We start from the raw sequence: 22906 nt of genomic DNA on the forward strand, positions 1-22906 counted from the left end.
TATCTTCTTGTTGCCATGTCCCGAGCTGCTTTTCTCCTCCACATTCTTCTGCCATCATATTCTGCCTTAACTCATGGACTGAGACTGCTGAAACCATGAGCACCAAATAAATTTTTCCTCTTCTAAAATTTTCTTGTCAGGTCCTTGGTAACAGTGGCAAAAAAGCTGACTAAAACAGTGCATACCTATTCTTCATTTGCTAGTTTGTACAAAAGACCAAATAATGCTGAGCTTCAGTCCTCCTTCAGGATACTCATTTTGGGTGAGAATAACCAACTGTGTCACTAAAGCTGCCCATCATGATTGGAAATCTCTGATTCCTCCTCATTTACCCAATGAATGGCTACGTGGACTTAAATAGCAGAGTCTGTTTGTGCAGACTGATTTCTGCCTCTTGACTCTTTCCATTCTCCTTGGTGTCAGGGATCTTGACTGCTCTGACTATCCCCAGTTGCTTCAGCCTGTCCACTGAGTTCATCTTCAACTGGCCAACAAGAGGGTTCCAGGAAGGTCTCAAGGCATACATCTCCTGGAAGAATGTTTCAACTATTTGGGAGGCTTAACAATTTTAGAGATGCACTTGGGGCTCAAAGGGCAAGGGAGAAGGGCACAGTGAGTAACATAGGAAATTTGGTGGTGTGGAAGGGATAGCCAGGACTTTAAGGAAAGGCCAAAGAAGTGGGTTTTCTGAAATTGGGCTGTGGTACACTTTAGCAGAGATGCCACACTCACTCTTATAGAAATTTGGCCAAACTCATCATGCTACTGAAGTAACAGATTCTTGTCAGTTTGTGATGGATCCACCAATGCTTAGTCTATAGGACATGGCAGGAGAATTCACAGCCATGGTTGATGGCATGATCACATCACTTCCACAGGAAAGTAAAGTGAACTCAGAGATAGGGGTAACCTGAGATGAAATCAGAGGTGTGATATCATACCGGTTGGTGAAGGTAGATGTCAATTACATGCATGACAGACACATTCCTGGGCTTGAGGTTGAAGGTATAATTGATCCACCTGTTGAAATAATGGGTGGTTGGAAGATCCCTGTTACTAGGTGGTTGGAAGATGCTGTATGCTTCTGCTCCACATGAAGAGAACCTGAAAAGTGATACTTTCCTCTCTCTTCTCCTCTAAACTGGATTAAACCTTTAGTAATGACACCAGTATGGTTCCCAAGATTTGTTCAGCTAGTTGTTGCCAGTGATATAGAGTCTGATGTTTCAAGGGCCTTGACTATTTGTAATTTTTCTGGCATAAAGTCTCAAGGACAACTGGCACTTCTGAGATCTGTGATCTCTGATTGATCAAGTGCAAACAGAGGCAAGGCTCTCTGCAGGTGTCATAGCTACTAACAACCTCTCTTTGTTCAGCTAGAACTTGAATCTTCTCTTATCACTGTTCAATAAAATCTTGCTTTTCACTGAAGTAGCTCTTTCAATGCAGACCAAGGTAAAACAGTGTTGTAACCAAATCACTATCTTTGGAGTATTCTGGTTGGCTCACTGACAGAGCTCTCTGGAATCTCCTCCATGTTGCTTCCTGGGTTCAGGAGTATTTTGTTCTCTGTTTGCTGTACATCAGACTCAAAATGTTTTGCTATCATGATGATCCTTGAATGGTGCCTGGGATGGGTAGCCCAGCTGGAAATGGGACAGAGCAGCCTCATGTGTTATTGGCAATCTTGACAGTAGCAAATACTCTCTCTCTCTCTCTCTCTCTCTCTCTCTCTCTATATATATATATATATATATATATATATATGGTTTTTGTTTTTTTGTTTGTTTGTTTGTTTGTTTTGTCTGAAGAGCAAAGATACCTCATCCAAACTTAACTTTTTACACATGGCCCCTTCAATGTCAGCTGCCAAAGATTCCCCAGTAAAATCACCATAAGACTGAGAGAAGTAGAGATGAACCTCAGTGCCAGACCTGCTAAAAAGTTCCTTTATTTAATCTTGTGATTCATGTAACATTCCCAGACATTCCATATTCCTGTCTCTTAAATTGCGTAGCTCCATTATCAGTTGTCCCTGTGCAACTTTGGAAGCTTGTTGGTAAAGTCTTAGATTTTCCTTCTCAATCACACCTTCGTTAAGTTTGTGCTTCAGATCTACAATCTGAGATAAGAGTAGGGAGATTTCTTCTTGGTATTGAAGCAGTTCATCACTCTTCTCTGACAATTCTTCGATCATTTGGACATCTGAGACTTTGTTTCATGACGTTCTTTAACATTGTCATTGGCAAGCTGTTGTTTCTTCTCTTTGTAAATAAAAGTTTCTGTCTTTTTGTGATAAGCCTTGGATGGAAGGATCATATTCTCTTCTTCCAGTTCCTTGAGCTTTTCTTGCAGCATGTTCATCTGAAGCAAACCTTGAGATAAACTAAAGGGCTCATTGAACCTAAGAAGTTTAGAACAGCTGGAATTAGTCTCACTCTTTTTGGAAGCAATGGAGACTATGTGAGGTCCCTCATCTTTCTTGGATAGCTCATGTTGAAACTGATTAAATTGATCAAAGCCTTGTCTCCAAGGCTTCATACTTCATGTTCAGATAAAACATGGTTTCACATTAAGAGAGTTTGTCCAATTCAAGAAGTTAACTCGAGATTATGATTCCTCTCTGCCGGGAGATCATAATCAACTATGTTGATATCATTGTGTGTTTTGGTCATCTGCTCTACCCTGTCTGTGTAAAATCATGTAAAAGCAAGTCTGTTCAGTAACGACTGAAGAGAGGCATCAGAAGCATGCTGCTGCTGGTGTGGTGACTGTGCCCAGACTTGATTTTCACGTAGAAAGAGAGTCTACTCTTAGCTTTTACTGTTGTAGCTGTTCTTCTAGCAGATTCACCAGTTCAACTTCAGAGAGAGGCTCATTGGAGCAAGCATCAGGGATGCTCTCCAAGTGTCTGTGATTGTTGCTCATGAGGTTTTCTTCACCTGTTGGTAATGTAAAAAAGGCATTCTGGGTTGGACTTATTCATAGAAGTTCTCCACAAAGAAAAAGAGAGTAGGAGGAATGGTAGCTTAGAAAAAGGAGCTTAACCTCAGAAGATCAAGGACGGTAAGTTTTCTCTCATATGTGAAAGCTAGAGAGAAAAAGGAAAAGAAAGATGGGGTGGATCTCATGAAAATTAAAGGAAGAGCAGTAGAACAAAGGGACCAAGCAGGGAAGTTGTGAGGAGTGGGGAAGTGCTAGGGAGTGATATCAGCCAAATTATACTTAAATTATGTTGCATGTATGAATAAGTAACAACAAATTTGAACATTATGTACAACTACAATGCAACTATTAAAAATGTTGGAAAAAAAGAAAAAGTAGTTTGAACAAAGACAGGACCATGTGTGCCAAACCCAAGAAGTTGTCATTGCTCATTCTATTGATGGAGCAAGGGATTCCTCACCGAGAGGGACTTCGTGTGTGTGTGTGTGTGTGTGTGAGCACAGGGGTGGGTACTAGCGTTTGAACCCAGGATACTTTACTCCTGACTATATCCCCAGTCCTTTTTATCTTTTATTTTAAGGCAGCATCTTGCTGAGTTGTCCAAACTGGCCTCAAACTTGTGATCCTTGCCTCTGTCTCCCACATAGCAGGCACTACAGGCAAGTGATACTATGCCTGGCATCTAAAGGACTTTTTAAGAAATTAGCCTAGTGGCACAATTCAACTCCTGGAGGCCATAGGATGTAACACCAAGGACTCCCAGACTCTCTTGAGAGTGATGTGAGTGAAATAATCCAATTTAAGATTTTATTAGGCTTAGTGGGTTATAGGGAAATAATCCTAGAGCTCAAGTAATGAGGTAAGATGGCATGATGGAGTGGTCCCCCTGAGACATGAACAGGGCCTGAGTTAAAGCTATGACTTTGAGGGTGCTTTTAGGAATGTCAAAAGAGAGAGTAACAGGACTGGGAAATGAGTCTGAAGTCATAAAGGGAGGAGAAAATTATTTTCTTTCATTTAATCTTCATGGGTTAACTGGCTCTCTGGAGAACATGGGAATAAATTCAATCATGCTATCCAAACTTTCCTGATATATTGTAGCCAGGGCTGAGTGCAATTTTGTGGCACCCTATAAATGTTGACCTGGCTAAGGACATTACAGATTTGTGCTGCTGTGCAACATTACCAGACCCTGGGTCCCCTTGGGACTACCAGGCCATTCACTTGTATTGACCTTTTATCTTGGCATTGAAATTGAGTTTATTCATAATTTTATCTCAAGACAGACACTGCTGATAAGCACACTCACACATGCACTTATGCTTTTATTTGCTTTCAATTTATATAGAGAGGCAAAACCAAAGTAGAGTCATTAATCTAATGATGCAAGGATACTAAAACACAGTCAATTGCCTGTGGTATTGCTGACATTCCAAAGCATTTCCTCTCTTATTATACACTGACTTTATATTGTGAAAGGAGAAACAAATCAATTATGACATTCAAGCTACTTCTAGGTCATTTATATTAATTAAATACTTCTATACACTTTTTAGTATTTATTATTCATAAGCCCTAATTACCTACTAAACCTACCATCTTTCCAATACTGAAACTTACTTAGTCTTCACTCAACTAACTTACAATCAACACAAATTTTTGTGTTGTTCCAAGAAGAATGAGGAAATAAATATAAGAAATTATGTTAGGAGAAGAATATGAAACTAAAGTCTGATTATGAACAAATATTTAAAACTTAAACTAAAAATAGCCTCTATCAATGTCCTTGTGTGTAATTCGTAGAAAAATCTTACTCCCACCACCTGTGACTGCCCCTTCCCAAGACAGTGTTGGCCCAGACAAAGCTATACAGACTCCCCTACATGTAGAAGTCATCTCAATTATGGCTGAAGGGTATAAATATGGGTCCAGACATGTTCTGCAACAGGAAGATCTTTCTCAGCCAAACATTTTATAACAGTAAAAAGGCAGTTTATGATGTTATAGTACCTAACTGTTTTGAATATTTAAAATCTTCATTCAAGCGAGAGAACTCTGCCCCATGTTAAAACAAAACCAATAAAACTGGTTTAAAATGACAAAGAAATCAAGTTTATATGGTAGTTTCCAATCCCAGTTTGTATTTGGGGGTAATGTTAAAGTTTCCTTTAGGTGTGGTGCTCATGGCATTTTATAAAAACCGTGGTGGGGCCCATAAGTAACTCAAAACAGTTTTAGTTTACCATTACTGAAACTATAGTCAAGAATGTTGAAGATCAAAGGAAAAAAAACTTAGATGCATTGTAGTCCAACCTTCCATTTTATGAGGAAATGGAGACCCTCTATGATTCACTCAAATTTCTATATCAGGAAATAGTAATTTGTCCTAAAGCCTTGGTGTTTGGTATGATGGGCAGGATTCTTTTCAAAGCAAAAGTGGATAGTGGCAAAGTCAAAATTAAAAGTGATTTAAAAACAGTCACACATGGTCTTGGGATATAGTTCAGAGGTAGAGCATTTATCTAGCATGCTTGGACAAGGTTCAGAGTTTGATCCCAGCACCAAAACCAAAACAAAATATATCCAGCCTTGTTGCCATGCAATGTCTGGAGATGGGTTAGAAGGTCCTGATTAGGGAGAGAAACCAGAACAGGGAAACCTAAGTCAGGCACAAGGAAAGTGAGGGGATAAAGAAGTGAGAAAGAAAAGAGCAGTGAGAAGTCACCAGGTATTCTTTTGGATGTCTCTTTGGGTTATTATGTCATAAATGACATAAATGACATAATCATACAATTATTTGATCACAAAGCATTGATTATAGAAGTTGTCCTCTATCATTAAAGAACTTATAGTTGACCAAAGATACACTGAGAGGGTAAACTGCTTTGGAAGGAATGCAGGGCAGCATGTAATTTAATGCTAAGTCAAGGGCTGTATAAAGTACTGTCGATGTTCAGTGAGGGGATGAAGGAAGACTGAAATGTTTGATGATTCTGTGTGAGCGATGAGATTTTAGGTGGAATTTGAATTGGATTTGTAAATTGTGTAGGTGGAAAGAAAATTCATATTTACTAAGTATGTATGTAAGTGGTCATATTTGTATATACTTTATTTCATTTAATACTAACAATTCTGTGATGATATTGATGCTTTTTTATGCTTATAATGGATAAAGTTAAGAGCAGATTGATAAAGTAACCCACCAAAAAAACATTGTGCTGGAAAGGAATTTGAATTGAGGTCTCTGTCTCCAGAGTCCAACCAATGTGTTATGAAAGAAACTCCTGGGAACTGGAGAAGGGAAAATACTGAGGAAAACTGCAGAATAGAAATAATAATGACAGGAAACAAATCATTTTGGGGAGTAGTGGAAAACTAGTTTTGTGATAAATACATTGATTTGGAAATTCTTGCAGAGGAGTTAGGCTTATTGTGCAAAAAGTAAGAAACTTTTCAGCAGGGGACAGATGCAAAGAAAATGTTTTTGGACTGTTAGATCAGCAGCAGTAGATAGAGAAGATTTAGGTTGGAGAAAAACAACATAAGAAACTTATGGTTATCTCCAGGTTTAGGTTGGCATGAATGGAACAATTCAACAAAATGTGACAGATTTGAGATCAATTCAGAGGAAAGATGGCTCTGAAGTTTCAAACTTGAGTACATAGGAAATGGTGTACTTTGTTAGGGAAGGTGGAAAGGGAAGTATGATGAGTCTGTGGATGCCTATGCTTTTGGTATTTTCTTTTGGCATATCTGCTAAGGCTCTGTCAGGAACTCTGAAGCATTTGAGAAGTATGCCAGAAAAGACCAATGCCAGAGCAATGTTCAGAGATGGACCCACCCAGAACTTCCAGAACATCTCCCTTTGTTTGACAAGAGATAGTTGGTAATTAATGGAAGACTTTTAGGATGGTGATCCCTATATAAGGTGAGGTGCCCATGGCTGTTGTCCAACCCCTGTTCCGGGACACCATGAGCTAGACATGCAAGTCAAATGCTGAGCTGAAAAAGAGGACTAGATGATACCACCTAAAAGCAAAGACCTTTCTCTTTTACTCTCCGTTTCCTTCCATTCATTTGCCTTTTGATCATGGGGAGAATTTGACATTTATTCATTACTTAGAGCTCCCAAGGGACTTAGTACTTAGATCCCCTAGACAGTGATGGCTTTCAACAATGAAGGGGTGAATGACTTTTTGAGCATTCTGAGAAGGTCATTGTTGCTCTCTGCAATTCATGTGGAAAAGATTGACTAAGATGTGTAAAAGTTAAATAATGTGAAGTTCTGTTCTCAGAATTGGAGAAAGGCAATGCTACCATTATCTTCCTATGTTATGTTTCTAAGATTCTAAGTGGGATACTACAGCGGCATTAAATAGTATTAAAGTGTCATTTTAATTATTTTGACTCTAGCTAGTAATAGTTTTGTTCTACCCAACGATAAGGACCCCTTAAGTTTAAGTCAGGGTTGTGTGACCTTGGGACCAAAATAGAAAGAAAGAAATAATTTATGTTTGCCTGGTTCCTGCTATTGGTAACCAGGTTGTAGTGGTCAGAAGCCCCAGCAAGGAAGCTAGAAACAAATACCCCTGTTCCTCACAGTGCCAGTGTGTTTATAGTTATAGGGCCACACATCACTGATTTCTGAAAGAAGGTTTCAGTGTACTATCACCAAGAGGTTAAGCACAAAGCTTATGTGTGTGCATGTGCTTTATTGTGTACACATGTGTGTGCATGCATATGTGCTATTTGATTTTGAGTTACTGATAACTCCCGAACAGATTATGTTGTACCCTTGGTTCATCATCCTACCCTCCCTCTCTCTTTCATTCTCAATGTGGGAAACTCCAGACAACAAGGCACTTCAGATTGAGTGTCTGAGCAGAACTGACCCTATATGTAATGTGTGTGAGACCATATAAGGTAATGCCTCCTTCATTTGATAATAATCTGTTGAGTCAATGCCAACACTGTAAAAACTGCTTTCTGCTGAAGGCCTTGATGTCCTGCCTCTCTATGCAAGAATCCTGCAACATTTCTTGGGGGATCACCTGGGATGCAGAGATGGTGATTTCACCTCCCTTGTCACCTGGGTGTGGGCCCTTGGGACACCACAAAAGAGATATAAAAGGTTATAGGTATGAAAATATATTTTAGTATAAAAAATTAGGAGGAAATAATATTTGTGGATGAGAAAGTATTTTGTATGTTAAAGTAAACAGGCTATAGAATGTCTAGTAAGTTGCACAAGGTTTTTGCAGAATAAATCTCAAAAAAGTTTGTGAGTGATTGTTGGCTATAATTAGCATCATTAGTTGAAGTTATTAAAGTGTTTTTCCTAAGTTCAAATATTAATGTACTGATATAAACCAAAATTTAATTCTCTTTGTGTTGAAGTAACAAGGGTTTCTTAAAATATTGATCTTCTCTTATTTAACAAGATAATTTTTTATGTCTGTTGGGTTTCATTCTTTAGGGGAACTCATCTTAAAGGAATTAAGATTTGTACAACTCTGGTTAAACAAGTGACTGTTATTTTAGTTTTGCTAAATTTTCTTTAAAAGCTAAACTTGGTTAATATAAAGACAATGTAATTGTTTGGGATGCTGTTATTGGCTTCTTTGTATATTAGATGTATTCATGTCCTCCAAGTATACAAGTGGTTATAGAGCACTTTACAAAGCTGGTGTTCTTCAAACTAAAGTTGTCTGTAGCAGTACTCTCTTTCAGACGTGTATACAAATAGCAAATTTATTTAGGAAATTATGTCATTTGTTTTTAAATTGGATTAATAAATTTGTCAGCAATAAGTGTTATATGTAAGTTTTGTGTTACTCTTTACACTGGGATGGGAATTTAAATGTACTTTTGGAACGTAAAAAGTATATCTTGGTTTGTTTAGAGGTTTACAATGTGTAACATAAAAACGTTTACCTCTTTCCTGCAAAAGGAAGGTTGGAAGATCTCTTAGCTTTGGTTTGATTCATGCTTCAGATGAAATGTTGTATTGTGTTAATTGATATTCATATAGGCTCAGGAAACAATATATGAGAACATTGTAAAATGATGTTGAAGAGGCAAAGATCAGCTTCAGAAATAAAATACTTCATGTAAGACTTGTCAAGAGGCCTCCTTACCTGAATTAAAACTCTGCCTCTCACCTTATTCCATTTTATTATGACTCTAAAGTAGGCTAGACTTAGGTTTATTTAAAGTTAAGTTCAAAAGGTAAATTTTTGTTATAAAAATTACTATGATCTCAAAATAACCAAAAAATATAATACAAAACTAAGTAGAGTTTTGGGTAAATTATAAAAGGTATGTACATTTGTAAGAGTTTTTTTAAAAAGTAAAATTAGTGAAGGATCTCATAAGATTCAATGAATAGTATTTTCATCTTTATGAAGGCAAAATAAATACGAAAGCCATATTAAAGATACTATAAAATTATGTTTTTTGATTTATAACTATTGTGCAAACTCAAAATGAATTTAGCAAAGTAGCAGGATATAAAATTAACACCCATAAATCAAATGTGTTCCTATATATCAGTGATGAATCCACTGGAAGAGAAATTAGAAAAACTACCCAACGCAAATAACCTCTAAAAAATTAAAATATTTGGAAATCAATGTAACAAAAGAAATAAAAGATCTCTCCAATGAAAACTACAGAACACTAAGGAAAAAAAAATAGAAGACCTTAGAAGATGGAAAGATCTTCCATGCTCTTGGTCAAAATGGCCATACTACCAAAAGTGTTACACAGATTTAATGCAATTCCTATTAAAATCCCAATGACATTCTTCATAGAACTAGGAAAAGCAATCATGAAATTCATTTGGAAAATTAAGAAACCCATAACAGACCAAGCAATCCTCAGCAAGAAGGATAAAGCAGGAGGCATCACAATATTGGACTTTAAATTATAACATAGTAACAAAAATGTCATTGTATTGGCACCAAAACAGATATATAGACCAATGGTACAGAATAGAAGACCCAGAGACAAATCCATATAAGTACAGTTATCTCATCCTAGACAAAGACACCATAAACATGTATTGTAGAAAAGATAGCGTCTTCCATAACGGTGCTGGAAAACTGAAAATCTTTGTAGCAGAATGAAATTAAACCTGTTTCTTTCACCCTGCATAAAACTCAACTCAAAGTACATTAAGAACTTAGACACTAGAACAGAACAGAGACCCTGCACCTAGTAGAAAAAGGAGTAAGCCCAAATCTTCACCATGGCTTACCATGTCAGCTTAAGAACTGACTTCCTTAGTAGGACTCCTAAAGCACAAAAGTAAAATCAAGAATCAATGAATGGGACGGATTCGAACTAAAAAGCTTCTTCACAGCAAAGGAAAAAATAAAGAACATGAACAGAGAGCCTACATAATGGGAGAAAACTTTACCATATGCACTTCAGAGCACGAATCTCTAGGATATATAAAAAACTCAAAAAACTTAACACCAAAAACACCCATATAATCCAATCAGTAAATGGACTAAGGAACTGAACAGATACTTCACAGAAGAAATATAATCAACAAATATATGAAAAAGTGTTCAAAATCTCTAGCAATTAGAGAAATGCAAATTAAAACTACACTGAGATTTTATCTCACTCCAGTCAGAATGGCAATTATCAAAAATACAAGTGACAATAAATATTGGTGAGAATGAGGGGGAAAAGGTACACTCATACGTTGCTGGTGGGGCTGCAAATTGGTGCAACCACTATGGAAAGCAGTACAGAGATTCCTTAGAATATGTGGAATGGAACCACCATTTGACCCAGCTATTCAACTCCTTAGTTTATACCCAAAGGACTTAAAATCAGCATACTACAGTGAGGCAGCCACATCAATGTTTATAGCAACTTAATTCACAATTGCTTAACTATGGAACCAACCTAGATGTCCTTCAACACATGAATGGATAAAGAGTATGTGATACATATACACAATGGATATTACTCAGCCTTAAAGAAGAAAGAAATTATGGCAGGTATATGGATGGAACTAGAGAATAATATGCTAAGTGAAATAAGCCAATGACAAAGAACCAAAGACCAAACATTTTCTGTAATATGTGAATGCTAATTCACAATGAGCAGGGGGGATAGGGAAGAATAGAGGTAATTTGGATCAGACAGAGGGTAGTGAAGGGAGGGGAGGGAGTTTGGGGGTAGGAAGGATAGTAGAATGAATTGGACATTATTATCCTGTGTGCATATCTGTTTACACAACCAGTGTAACCACATCATGCACAACCAGAAGAATGAGAATTTATACTTCATTTATGTATGATGTGTCAAAATGCATTCTACTGACATTCATAACTAATTAGAACAAATAAAAAGTATCTTACAAAAAATTGTGTTTGCTCTTGTTAATTCCATTTTGCATTTTCCTTGTGAACTTTATAACTGCTTTTGTGCTTTACAGAAGTACTTCTTTTTATATACATTTTAATTTTTAAATTTGTTCTAATTAGTTTTACAGGACAGTAGACTGCATTTATGCATTTTGATAAATCATACATAAATGGAGTATAATTTCTCATTTTTCTGATTATACATTGTAGGATTGCATCAGTCATGTACGTACATGAGATAATAATGCCTGTTTCACTCTACTGTCTTTCATACCTCCATACCACTTCCCCTCCCGTCACTTCCCTCTACCTAATCTAGAGGTACAACTTCTAATATAACAAGCTGAGTTAATTGGAGATAATAAGCTGTCACCTATAGAACATACAGGATATAAGGCTAATTTCCAGTACTAATACAGAACCCAATTAAATGGAAGGGATAAATAACTGTAAAGTTATAGACATTAAACCACAACTCAGTACTCATACTTGGTGAAACTGGTATGCTGGATGTTTAAAACCAAATCAAAGTCAAGGAAGTTAAAGAGTTAAAAAAAAAAATCACTGTTTTGCTTCTTGCCTTCTGAAGTCTGCTCAAACCCAGGGAATGATGGAACTTATTTCTCTAAGGGCTTTACAACTCTGGGTCATGTAAACTCCCAGTCAGGGGAATCAAAGGACCCTGGAGAACAGGAAGCTAAACAGTGCACATTGTGCAAAGAGGAGGTTCATTGGAGAGAGGAATGTCCCTAGTATATCCAAAGGAAGCCACATGTGGTCAGCAGAATTCTAACCCATTCTTGCAGATGGCACAACTGATAGAGGAAGCTAGAGGAGCTAAGAAGTTTCTCATTAGTCTCCAAGAACAACCCTAACCCCCTGAGGAATCTCGGTTGACTCCTAACAATAGAGTGGAGCAAGTTCAATTTTGGTCAACTCAGTCTTAAGAGCCTTGCAGGAGAGTTATAACCAAAGCACAGCTGTACATGGGCCAACATTCATAGCTTAGGTGGTACATTGGTGATAAAGGGGTTGAAGATCACCTAGAAATTACAACTAAGCAAACTAGTTAGGAAACTCAACTATACTGGGACTAGATGTTGCCAATTGCTTTGTTAAGGATTAGTTCTAGCCCTACTTGACAGATAGGGTTCTCCCCTTATGAGATTCTTTATGGACACCTACCTCCAATTATATAAGGTTTATGAGGAGATCTAAAAGTATTGGGCAACATTACTCCTAGGCAACAGATGCAGGATCTTGGTTTGACCCTGACCACTACACCATTGGGTTAGTGAACGGCTTCCTGTGAGTCTGACCCCAGATGCTCACCCCTTTACACAGGAAAAGCTATATAAAATAAAAGAATAAAATGTCCAATCCCTAAAGCCTCTTTGGAGGGTTCTACTCACTGTCATTTTGTTTACCCCTAATGCAGTAAAGTTGGTGGAGATGATCCCTTGGATTCACTACAGCAAGGTGAATCAAGCTTCTCTTGACTAGAAGTGCCTTCCCAATCCAGCTACACCATGCAAATTGACCATCCAAAACAAATAAGCTGCACTCTGAGAAAACGCCAAAGACAACATCCCTTCTTTAGTCACTCTGGAAGATGATTAATATATGAGTAATCAACTTCCTGATGAGATAAATGAACTATTATTGTTGTTTCCTATATTGGCTTCCTTACTGTAATGCCTTGGCACTGTAATCCCTTACCCCTATCTGTGACCAAAGTTTTAGCCTTAGATTTTACCATTTTCAACATTTGGGAGATTCAAAACTCTCATAAGTGTTGTGGTTTTAATCCTGGGGGCCTGCCTGCTCCTACCTTGGCCATCACCCTGGTTATGAGATCTGTCTCCAATCTTCCAGATGACATGGTTAAAAGGAAAATGGCCACACATGTCATGATTTTGTGGAAATATCAGGATGATGCTCTTTGACCCTGAAGGGACATAAGCATTAAAGGGGGGAGTGCGGTAGGGACTTTCTCAGAAAGAGAACATGGCACCATCAGCATCAGTGTATATTCCACAACTTGGTTGTAACACTGTTGCAATACTACTATTGAAATAGAATGCCCAGTCAGAATGTGTATTACCTTATAAGGAAGACAAAGAGCTAGCATAAAAAGAGGAACTATTAAGAGATATATAAGGCAATCCTCCTGCATTAGGTCCTCAGCCTTTGGATATTAATTTACTGAGCCAATTCCAGCACTAATAAATATTGTTTCATTCTGGAGACCCTGATGTCCTTTCTTGAAAGGTATCCTGCAACAGAAGCATACCAGCTTGCTCTAAAAATTTATAAACTTTTCTTTTTATTTTTGAATTGCTCACACTAATGCTTTTATTATTTCACCAAAGGATAAAAGTCAAGAATTTCTATGTTCCTTCCTTACCTTATTTTAAAAATAATCCATTATTTTAAAAAAAAAGACCCAACAATATGCTGTCTCAAAGAGACTCTACTCATAGGCAAAGACATCCCCAGACTGCAGACAAAAGAATGGGACGAACATGTCATTCACAAGAATCCCATAAATAAGCATGGATTTCAATCCTCCTATCAGATAAAGTGGACTTCAGGCCAAAGTTAATTAGCAGGGACAAATACTACTTAAGGGAATTATACATCAAGAAGACTCAACAATCTTAAATATTTATGCCCCAAACAATGAAGCATCTATGTACATCAAACAAACACCTTTCAATTTCAAGAATCAAAATAGACTATAACACAACAATATTGGGTGACATTAACATGACTTTCTCATCACTGGATAGATCCTCCAAACAAAAACTAAAAGAAGCTATAGAACTAAATGATACAATTAATAATTTAAACTTACCAGACATGTAGAATATTTCATCTATCACTGAGTGAATATACTTTCTTCTCAGCAGCATATATGAAAAAATAGAGAAAATACCTTGCATTTTATTAGGTCATAATGGAATAAAATTAGAAATCAACAATATAATAAAAAATAGAAGCTATTCTAACACCTGAAGACTAAATAATACCCTATAGAATGACAAATTGCTAGCTGAAGAAATCAGGAATGAAATAAAAAATATTGAGGAGTAAATAAGAGTTGGGACACAATATATCAAAATCTCTGAGAAACTATGAAGGCAGTTTTAAGAGGAAAGTTTATTGCAGTGAGTTCATTTATCAAAAGAATAGAAAGTCACTAAATAAATAACATAACATTGCATCTCTCACCCTGCGCAAAACTCAACTCTAAGTGGATCAGGTCCTATACATTATACCAGAGACTCTGCACCTACTGGAAGAAAATTTAGGCACAACTCTTCATCAAATTGGCTTAGGAATCAACTTCCTCAACCCAAGAAGTAAAATCAAGAATCAGTAAATGGGATAGTGTCAAACTAAAAAGCTTCTTCACAGCAAAGGAAACAATCAAGAATGTGAACAGAGAGTCTACAGAATGGGAGAAAATCTTGACCACTTGCACCTCAGGTACAAAATTAATCTCCAGGATATACAATGAACTCAAAAAACTTAACACCACAAAACAACCCAGTCAATAAATATACAAAGGAACTGACCAGGCACTTCACAGAAGAAGAAATACGTATGGTCATCAAATATACAAAAAAAGTTCAACATCTCTAGCTTTTACAGAAATGCAAATTAAAACTACACTTATATTCCATTTTATTCCAGTCAGAATGGCAATTGTGAAGAATACAAGTGGAAATAAATGTTGGCAAGGATGTGGGGGAAAAGGTTCACTTATACATTGCTGGTTGGAAAGCAAATTGGTGCAGCCACTATGGAAAGCAGCATGGAGACTGCATAGAAAACTTAGAATGGAACCACCATTTGATCCAGTTATCCCACTCTTTGGTCTATACCCAAAGGACTTTCAATCAACCTACTGTAGTTATGCAGCCACATCAATATTTTTAATAGCCACGTCATGGAACCAACCTAGGTGCCCTTCAATTGATGAATGAATAAAGAAAATCTGATACACACACACACACACACACACACACACACACACACACAATGAAATACTATTCAGCTCTAAAGATGAATGAAATGATGGCGTTTTCCAGGAAATAGATGGAACTGAAGATTATCATGCTAAGTAATATAAGCCAATCCCAAAAAACCAAAGGACAAATGTTCTCTTTGATATGCAAATTCTAACACAATAAATGTTGGGGAAGAATGTAGGTTCATTAGATTAGACAAAGGGGAGTGAAGGGCAGGGCAGAGACATAGGAATAGAAAAGATAGTAGAATGAATCAGACATAACCTTCATAAATTCATATATGAATACACCACCAGTGAAACTCCACACCATGAACAACCACAAGAATGGAATCCTAATTAGAATAAGTTATACTCCATGTATATATGTCAAATACATTCTACTGTCCTGTGTATCTAAAAAAGCAAAAATAACTGAAAATAATTCACAAGAAGAAATAAAGAACCAGATGAAAGATGGCAGTCCTTTGTTTGCTAGTGACTGGAAGTAACCCTCCCTTTAGGGTGGGAAGTGGGGAGGTAGTATTTGGAGACTATCTTGTGACATATGCACAAGGAGAGATATTCTGCTTCTAGTCAGAGGAGAAGAAATAGTTTAACACTGATGCATCTCAACTTCAAAAATTCCTTCATCAAAATGCCCCATTAGATTTAGAAACACAGGTGGATGAAGGAACAGATAGTGGCAGTGAATAGCCTCTGTATATCTGTCAATTTGCAAGAACAGGCCTGGCCTTGTTTTCAGCTCCTACATGTGTGAATCAGGTCCCAGGTAATGTTTAAGATGAATGTTCCATTAGCTGATGGCATTTTAGGATTGTTTGTAACTGAATGTCCATCTCCTATATATTAGTAGACTAAGGATGGAGTCTATAATAAATTTTAACATGACTTTTTAAAAAGTTCAGTTTTAACTAGTGACCCTGGGCTCTGATTATGATATATTAGAGGGTACGAGCCCCCTTAACTCTTGAAGACCCTGAGACCCTCCATGTAGTACTATAAACCTTTATATTTGCAAATGATAAAATGACTGACCCAGTGTCTTTGGGTTCATTAGCTCCAGCTTTGTTTAGTAGAATGCTCAGTATCTCTGAAAATCTTAATGCCTGTTCAGCTGTACTTCTGTTACTCTATTCTTCTCAGCATTAACTTATTGGCGACTAAAATAGAGCCTATAGGAAGCCAGGTGTCAAGTTAAGAAAGGAAAAGTGAGGAGTCTCTGCTTGTCAAAAAGACATTGTAAGTCTGTCTGTATGAAATTTCAAGAAAAGTCTTTTATGTTGAGTTCCCTTTTCCAGACTTAATGTTCTCTAACTCTACTTCAATCAGGAATCTGTAACTTCCATTGTGGAGAACACATTTCTAACACTCTTCAGAAGTCTTAGCTCATCCTCACACATGGGATAAGATTTTTGCCCACCTGGAAGCCCTTTTCAGTTTATTTCTTGTAGAATAGTCTGCTGATACATGTTTTCTAGCAGATTTTCTATATATTTTTGCCTAGTAGGATGGAAGGAAGAACAAAGGTTACATAAGGAGATAAATACTTGTGTTACAGTTAATTGAAGAGAATATTCTGAGAAAAGGAGCAAGATATTTCTGAAAGTCTCCAGGTCAAATTCCATAGGTGGTTATTTGGGGTGTCTTTAAAATACTCAACAGGCTGAATGCAGGTGTTTGTGTTTATAATGTGAGTGTACTTAGTTTTGGTTTACAATTTTGTTAACTAATTTGGGATCCTTTATTCCTTAGCACCCATTTTCATTAAAGCAATGGTATGACATGAAAATGCACTATATTTTATATTATTTTGGAAAACACTGGGCATTCAGAGAAGTATAGTGGCACCTGGACAATACATGGTTGAGCACGGCTGAAGTTTTGAAGATTTTTACCTCCCAATCTTGGTTGTTTGTGTTCCCAAGTGGTGAGGTGAGATAGTGGCTGAGGGAGGAAGAAGGATGGGATGAAGAATTACCCTGCCCATGTTCAACCCTTCTAAAGAACTTAATGAGGGCAGTTTACATCAGCAGAGACTTTCAGGTCTTCAGATAACAGATGTGTTGCTGAGGAATGTAACAAATTCTACTGACTGAAACCGAGCAGGGTGGCAGGTAAATTGCTTTTTTAAAGGACTCTATATTTATGTATGATCTATCAAAATGTATAATAAATGCATTCTAGTCATGTACAACTAATTCGAACAAAGAAAAGATAAAATTCAAAATATTTTGAAATGTATACTGACAGCCTAAAAGAAAGAAAGGAAGAAAGAGAAAGAAGAAGGGAAGAAAGGAAGAAAGAAAGAAAGAAAGAAAGAAAGAAAGAAAGAAAGAAAGAAAGAAAGAAAGAAAAAAGGAAGAAGGAAAGAAAGAAAGCATGTGGGAGCAGAACAGTAGGTTCAGTATATAGAATTCACTCTTAACTTCGTGTTCTCACTGCTCCTGCTTTTTGCTACTTATTGGTGATGATGCCTGACCCTGGAACACCTACCCTAGGCTTATTATTTAGCATTTAAAAGCCTGGGGTAAGGCTGATTGCAGTAGCACTTTGGGAAACTGAGGCACTCTCTGGCCATGCTTCAGAGAGACGCTATACTTGGTATTCCACCAGGGTAATCAGGAAGTGTACAAAGTTCCTGTTATTCGAAAGCAGGATAACCTGCCCTGGAAAAGTCCATTGCCCAAAGGGAGTTACTTTCTGGTGTTTTTAAAAGCTTGGCAGGACCAAATAGCTCAATTTTTCTTAGATGAAAATAAGTGTTGCTTTTTTTTTTTTTTTTCATGAATATGGGAGTGGAGAGAGGGAGCTAGTGTGATAGTACAGTGGGTAAGGAAAGAGTAGACTTGGACACTTAAACTGTTATCCAATTAAAAATGGGCATGTGATCTGGAAAAGTATTTCTCAAAAGAAGTAATGCAAATAACCAACAAATATATGAAAATGGCCAAAATCATTAGCCATCAGGGAAATGGAAACAAGAACTACAATGAGATATCATCTTACCCCCATCAGAACGGCAATAATCAAAAAGACAAAAAAGTAAATGCTGGCAAGAATGTGGAGAAAAATAACTCTTATACATTGTTGTTGGGAATGTAAATTATATCCAGAAAAGTACAGAGGGTCCTGAAAAAACTAGAAGTGGATCTACCACATAATCCAGCTATCCCAAAAGAATAGAATCCAAAGGAAGTAAGATCAACACACCAAGGAAAGGCTTCCAATCCAATTTTTTACTGAGACCCAATTTATAATAGCCAAGGCAAGAAACTAACCTATGTGGCCACTGACTGATGAACCGACACACAGTGGAATGTTTTTCCACCATAAAGATGAATGAAATCCCATAATTTGTAGGAAACTGGATGGGACTGGAGGACAATATGTTAAGTGAAATAAGTCAGTCATAGCAAGACAAGTACCACATGTTCTCTCCCATATATGAAAGCTAAAAATAAATATGTCTATCTAAATACAGAATACTGACTAGTAGAGTCTTGTAAGATGGTGGCGGAGGATAAAAAAAGTTGGATAATTAGGAGCAAAACACATTTAGATAGAAGGAATAAATTCTGTTCTCTTGCACACTGGGGTGACTATAGATCACATATATTATGAGGATCTAGAGGAGAGGAGTTCTAAGACTCCAAACCTAAAGAAATGTCATGGAGAGGGAAATGCATATTACCCTGATTTGATTAGTGTACTCTAAACACATGTGTTGACAAATTACACTGTACCCCACTAATATGTTAATAAAAATCTTAAATCTCTCTCTCTCCCCACCCCCTTGAATAGATTATGTTCTCTGTAAATAGCAGAATCACTAAAGCAATGTCTCATAGGTGCTGATAGGATAAACATCCAACTCTGTTCAGCTTCTGAATGATGCCTGCAGAATCCTCCCTCTTTTGCAGCCAGCTATGATCGGTGTTAGGGACCAGGCAAGACCAAACAGACTCCATTTTTCCCTGAGACTCCATTTCACATAGGAAATGCTTCTCCCGTGGAAACACCCTGCCTCTGTACCCATCAACAGTTGCTTAGCATAGCATGTTTGGCAACCCAAAATGACAATTCTTATATAATGTAAAATTGTTCTCTTTTTGGTTCCTATTTTTCTTGGACAACATACCCTATCAGGGAATGATTGGATGTTAGTAACCATTCTTTAACTTGTACCCAACTATGGTCGTTTTGACCCACTTCCCCTTTTGCTTATGATTTTAGATCTCATGATGTTAGTTTATAGTTTTGAATCATAGCAACAGACACTTATGATTGGTGTACCGATATACTTTACTTATGGCATAAAAACCCCTGCAGCCCTACCCTCAGAGCTGTCCATTTTGGGTGTTGAGCGAGACTGACTAATAAGGAGTCTCAAATTCGAACTTCTCAGTGGTGATGGGTCTGTTCTTAAGTTGAGCCCCACAACACTCAGCATGTAAAATTTTCTCCTGATTCTCCCCAACTCATGGTCTCAAGATGGCTGCTTCAGTTCCCTTTCTCAGCGTCTTTTCAGGCAAGAAAAAGTGGAAACAAGAAGACTTAGTTTCTGGCTTTACCAGAAACCTCCACATGTGTTCTTAGACTCTATTGGACAGAACAGTGCCAAATGAACACTAATGACTACAAGAGATCTTGAGAAATCATGACCAGCACTTAACAGCCTCAAGAGTCAAGGGGTTTTCACCTTCAGTGATTCTTTCAAAGATATTGATCTGTGTCTATTAGCCTTCACTACTCATGTTTAACTCCACTTGGAACTGGACTCAAGGGATACAGCGTCACCAAGGAACAGGAGCTTTCAAACCTTGTAGACATGGGTAGGAACCCTGCTCTACCACTTGCCAGTTGTATGCATGATTGTTTACCTTTTCTTCTTAAAAAAGGTTTTCTGTTTGTATATTTGTTTTTCTACATAAAGACAAGAAATATCTTTTATTTGTGCCTATAAAGGTTGTGAATCCTGCATTTCTCTGTTACTGTAGCAGTAGTAAACCCACATCCCACATGTGCTGCCCAAAGTATGTGACCACTCTCAATTTATTCCTCTCTCTGTAAAATGGGAAGGTGGCCACTTCATTGGACAGTTGTGGGGACTCTATAAAAGCATCCAAGCAAAGTAAAAATTAAAACATTCCTGGAAATTTACATTTTGCAATGAACAATTCCTTTGGAAAATGGCTTTGCAAATGGATTGTTTTTGCAAGGACTCTTAAGCCCCTTTTCCCCCCAAAATACTTTTAAACCTCAACTTTGAGAAGCCTCTCCTAAACGACTTGTCTTAGTGCAACACTATTTTTTAAAAGCAATGCCTCTACCTGTTCCACATTTTCATCAGATATGTTTTAAGTAATTATATGATGTTTGGCATTTCAACAATGTTGACTAGGCCCTATTGAAACACTAGAAATTAGAATTATTTTAGTCCATAGCTCTAATTGAGTTAGTTTGACTATGAATGTGAGCAAATAAATTATTGGAAAAATGAATTTAATTGCACTTAAAAATTCTACGTATACCTAAAAGGGTTGTTTAATGAGCATATTACCTGAAACTCTGTTGAAAAGAGAGTGTAAGAGGTTTCAAAATGACCTCTTATAAATACAGCAAACATAGTCTACAATTAAAAAATGTCTATGCATATAAGTTTGGTGCTATAACATGTTATCACAATAGCTTTTCAGGGATGTGAAATTCCATTGCTTTATTCTTCCCTTTTTGTTCTCTCTCTCTCTCTCTCTCTCTTTGTTTTCCAGTCTCTTAAGATACAAAATATAATGTAATATCACATTACCACATTATAATATTCAGGTAGCTGGTTACAATCAAGCTCTCTCCCAGAGGAGAAGTCAAGGACACTACAGAAACTGTATTATAAATTTAAGACATTAATGTACAACCCTATGGTGTGGTGTTTTAACCAGGATTCACAGTAACTGTCTTCAGTTTTTCTCTCCTGTCAACAATTTATCCATTTATGCATCAAGGTTTTATGAATTGATATGCCAGACACTACTCTATTAAATCTAACTATAATCTTGTTTAGGCTAGAAGGTAATGTGATAAATGTTCACATTGGAAAACTTTGGGTTGTAAGAAGATAGGTAATTTCAATGTTACTTTTGGCAGTGTAGTTCAGTGTAATGGCCATTCCTTGTTCCAAAATAAAGGAAAGTCTGTGAATATAGAATAAGGTTAGTACACAAAATGGTTTGAGGGTAAGAGAAGAGAGAAAATCAACCATAAAAAAAGGACAAAGTTCACAGGCAAAAGGATGGGATAATGGAGGAAAGATGGGAAGGATGAACAAGAGTTGAGAAAATTCCACGGAGTGGGTGGGGAAAGTGTGGAGCTGGGACCATTTGCTCAAGAGCCCAGAGAATATAACAACCTGGTAGAGCCAGGTAGGAAAAGCAGCCTGGAGCCAGAGAAACCACATGGCTCAGGTGTGTTGGGGAGATCTGCTGCAGTCCCCAGAGAAAGGCTGCCAGGGCAGGAGAGAGAGGCCCAGATGTCTCACCTGTTCTTGATTCACCTCCTAGGAGTCTGGCTGCTGCGGAACCAATCAGATTGGTGGGATACATTTATTAAATTTTGTGATCACTGATTATTCCACAAAAAGCTGCATGTTTGCTACGGAGTCGTTCTGGAAATGTCTCTGGGACCAGAGTCTGAGGTCTGCAGGTGAGAGCTTATTTTCCCAGTGCCTTTCAACACTTCCCATTGGTTGCTCTGAGGCTTTCAACCTACTGGAATCTGGGTCTGCACAGCTGGGTTGAATATCCCATTGGCTACCAGAGATCAACCTTGACTCAAGGTGTCTGTTGCCCAAAGCTTGAACTTTCCTTTGTAACTTGCTTTTATTGAAAGAACCTCACTGGGAATCTTGCCAGAGGGAGGGGAAATGTAGGGATTGCAAAAACCTCACCCAAAAGATACTTGGTGTTCTTCTCACCTGGCAGCCAGGTCAATGGTGTGGGACGTGGGGATGCCCAGAAGAGGTGATGCTGCCCAAATTTCAGCAGGAGATATGTACACACCTGAACCCCAGAGGAAAAACTGGGCAGGCCAGATGGCAGGCATGATGGTAACCTGGCCCCTCGGTGGGACATCTCTGATTGAACAGAAAGGGGGCAAAAAGTGAGCTAGCGAGTTCCTTGTCAAGCTTGTTTTTGTACCAAAGGGCACATGGCAGCATCTTGAGACCTCTGTCGGGGTCCTGAAAAGTGAGACAGAAAATGTCTTAGATTTAGTGACCATTATTCCTATCAAAGAACTGGTAGTGGCTATGCCATGGAGAATACCTCCATCCCTTATGGGAGAAGCCTGTCCTCCCCATCTTTTGGAATTTGGTCTTATAGTTCAACTGCAAGAGAGGTGATGGAAGAGAAAAAAAAGTGACTGGATGAGTTCAGAAAAAACTATAAAGGGCAGCAGGGACAAGGGAAGCTTGCCTTTTAGACCATGATAGCTGAAGATTTTATTGATGCTTTTGAGTTTTGGAAATTATAATGGAGCTATTTTT

At 37.6% G+C, this 22906-nt stretch overlaps 1 pseudogene; it reads right to left on the reverse strand.

The window, feature by feature from the left end:
- Window positions 1-233: 233 nt before the first annotated feature.
- On the reverse strand, window positions 234-22464 carry LOC124964135 (trafficking kinesin-binding protein 2-like; annotated as a pseudogene).
- Window positions 22465-22906: the final 442 nt, after the last annotated feature.

Source organism: Sciurus carolinensis, chromosome 14, assembly GCF_902686445.1.
Source record: "Sciurus carolinensis chromosome 14, mSciCar1.2, whole genome shotgun sequence".
Classification (NCBI taxonomy): domain Eukaryota; kingdom Metazoa; phylum Chordata; class Mammalia; order Rodentia; family Sciuridae; genus Sciurus; species Sciurus carolinensis.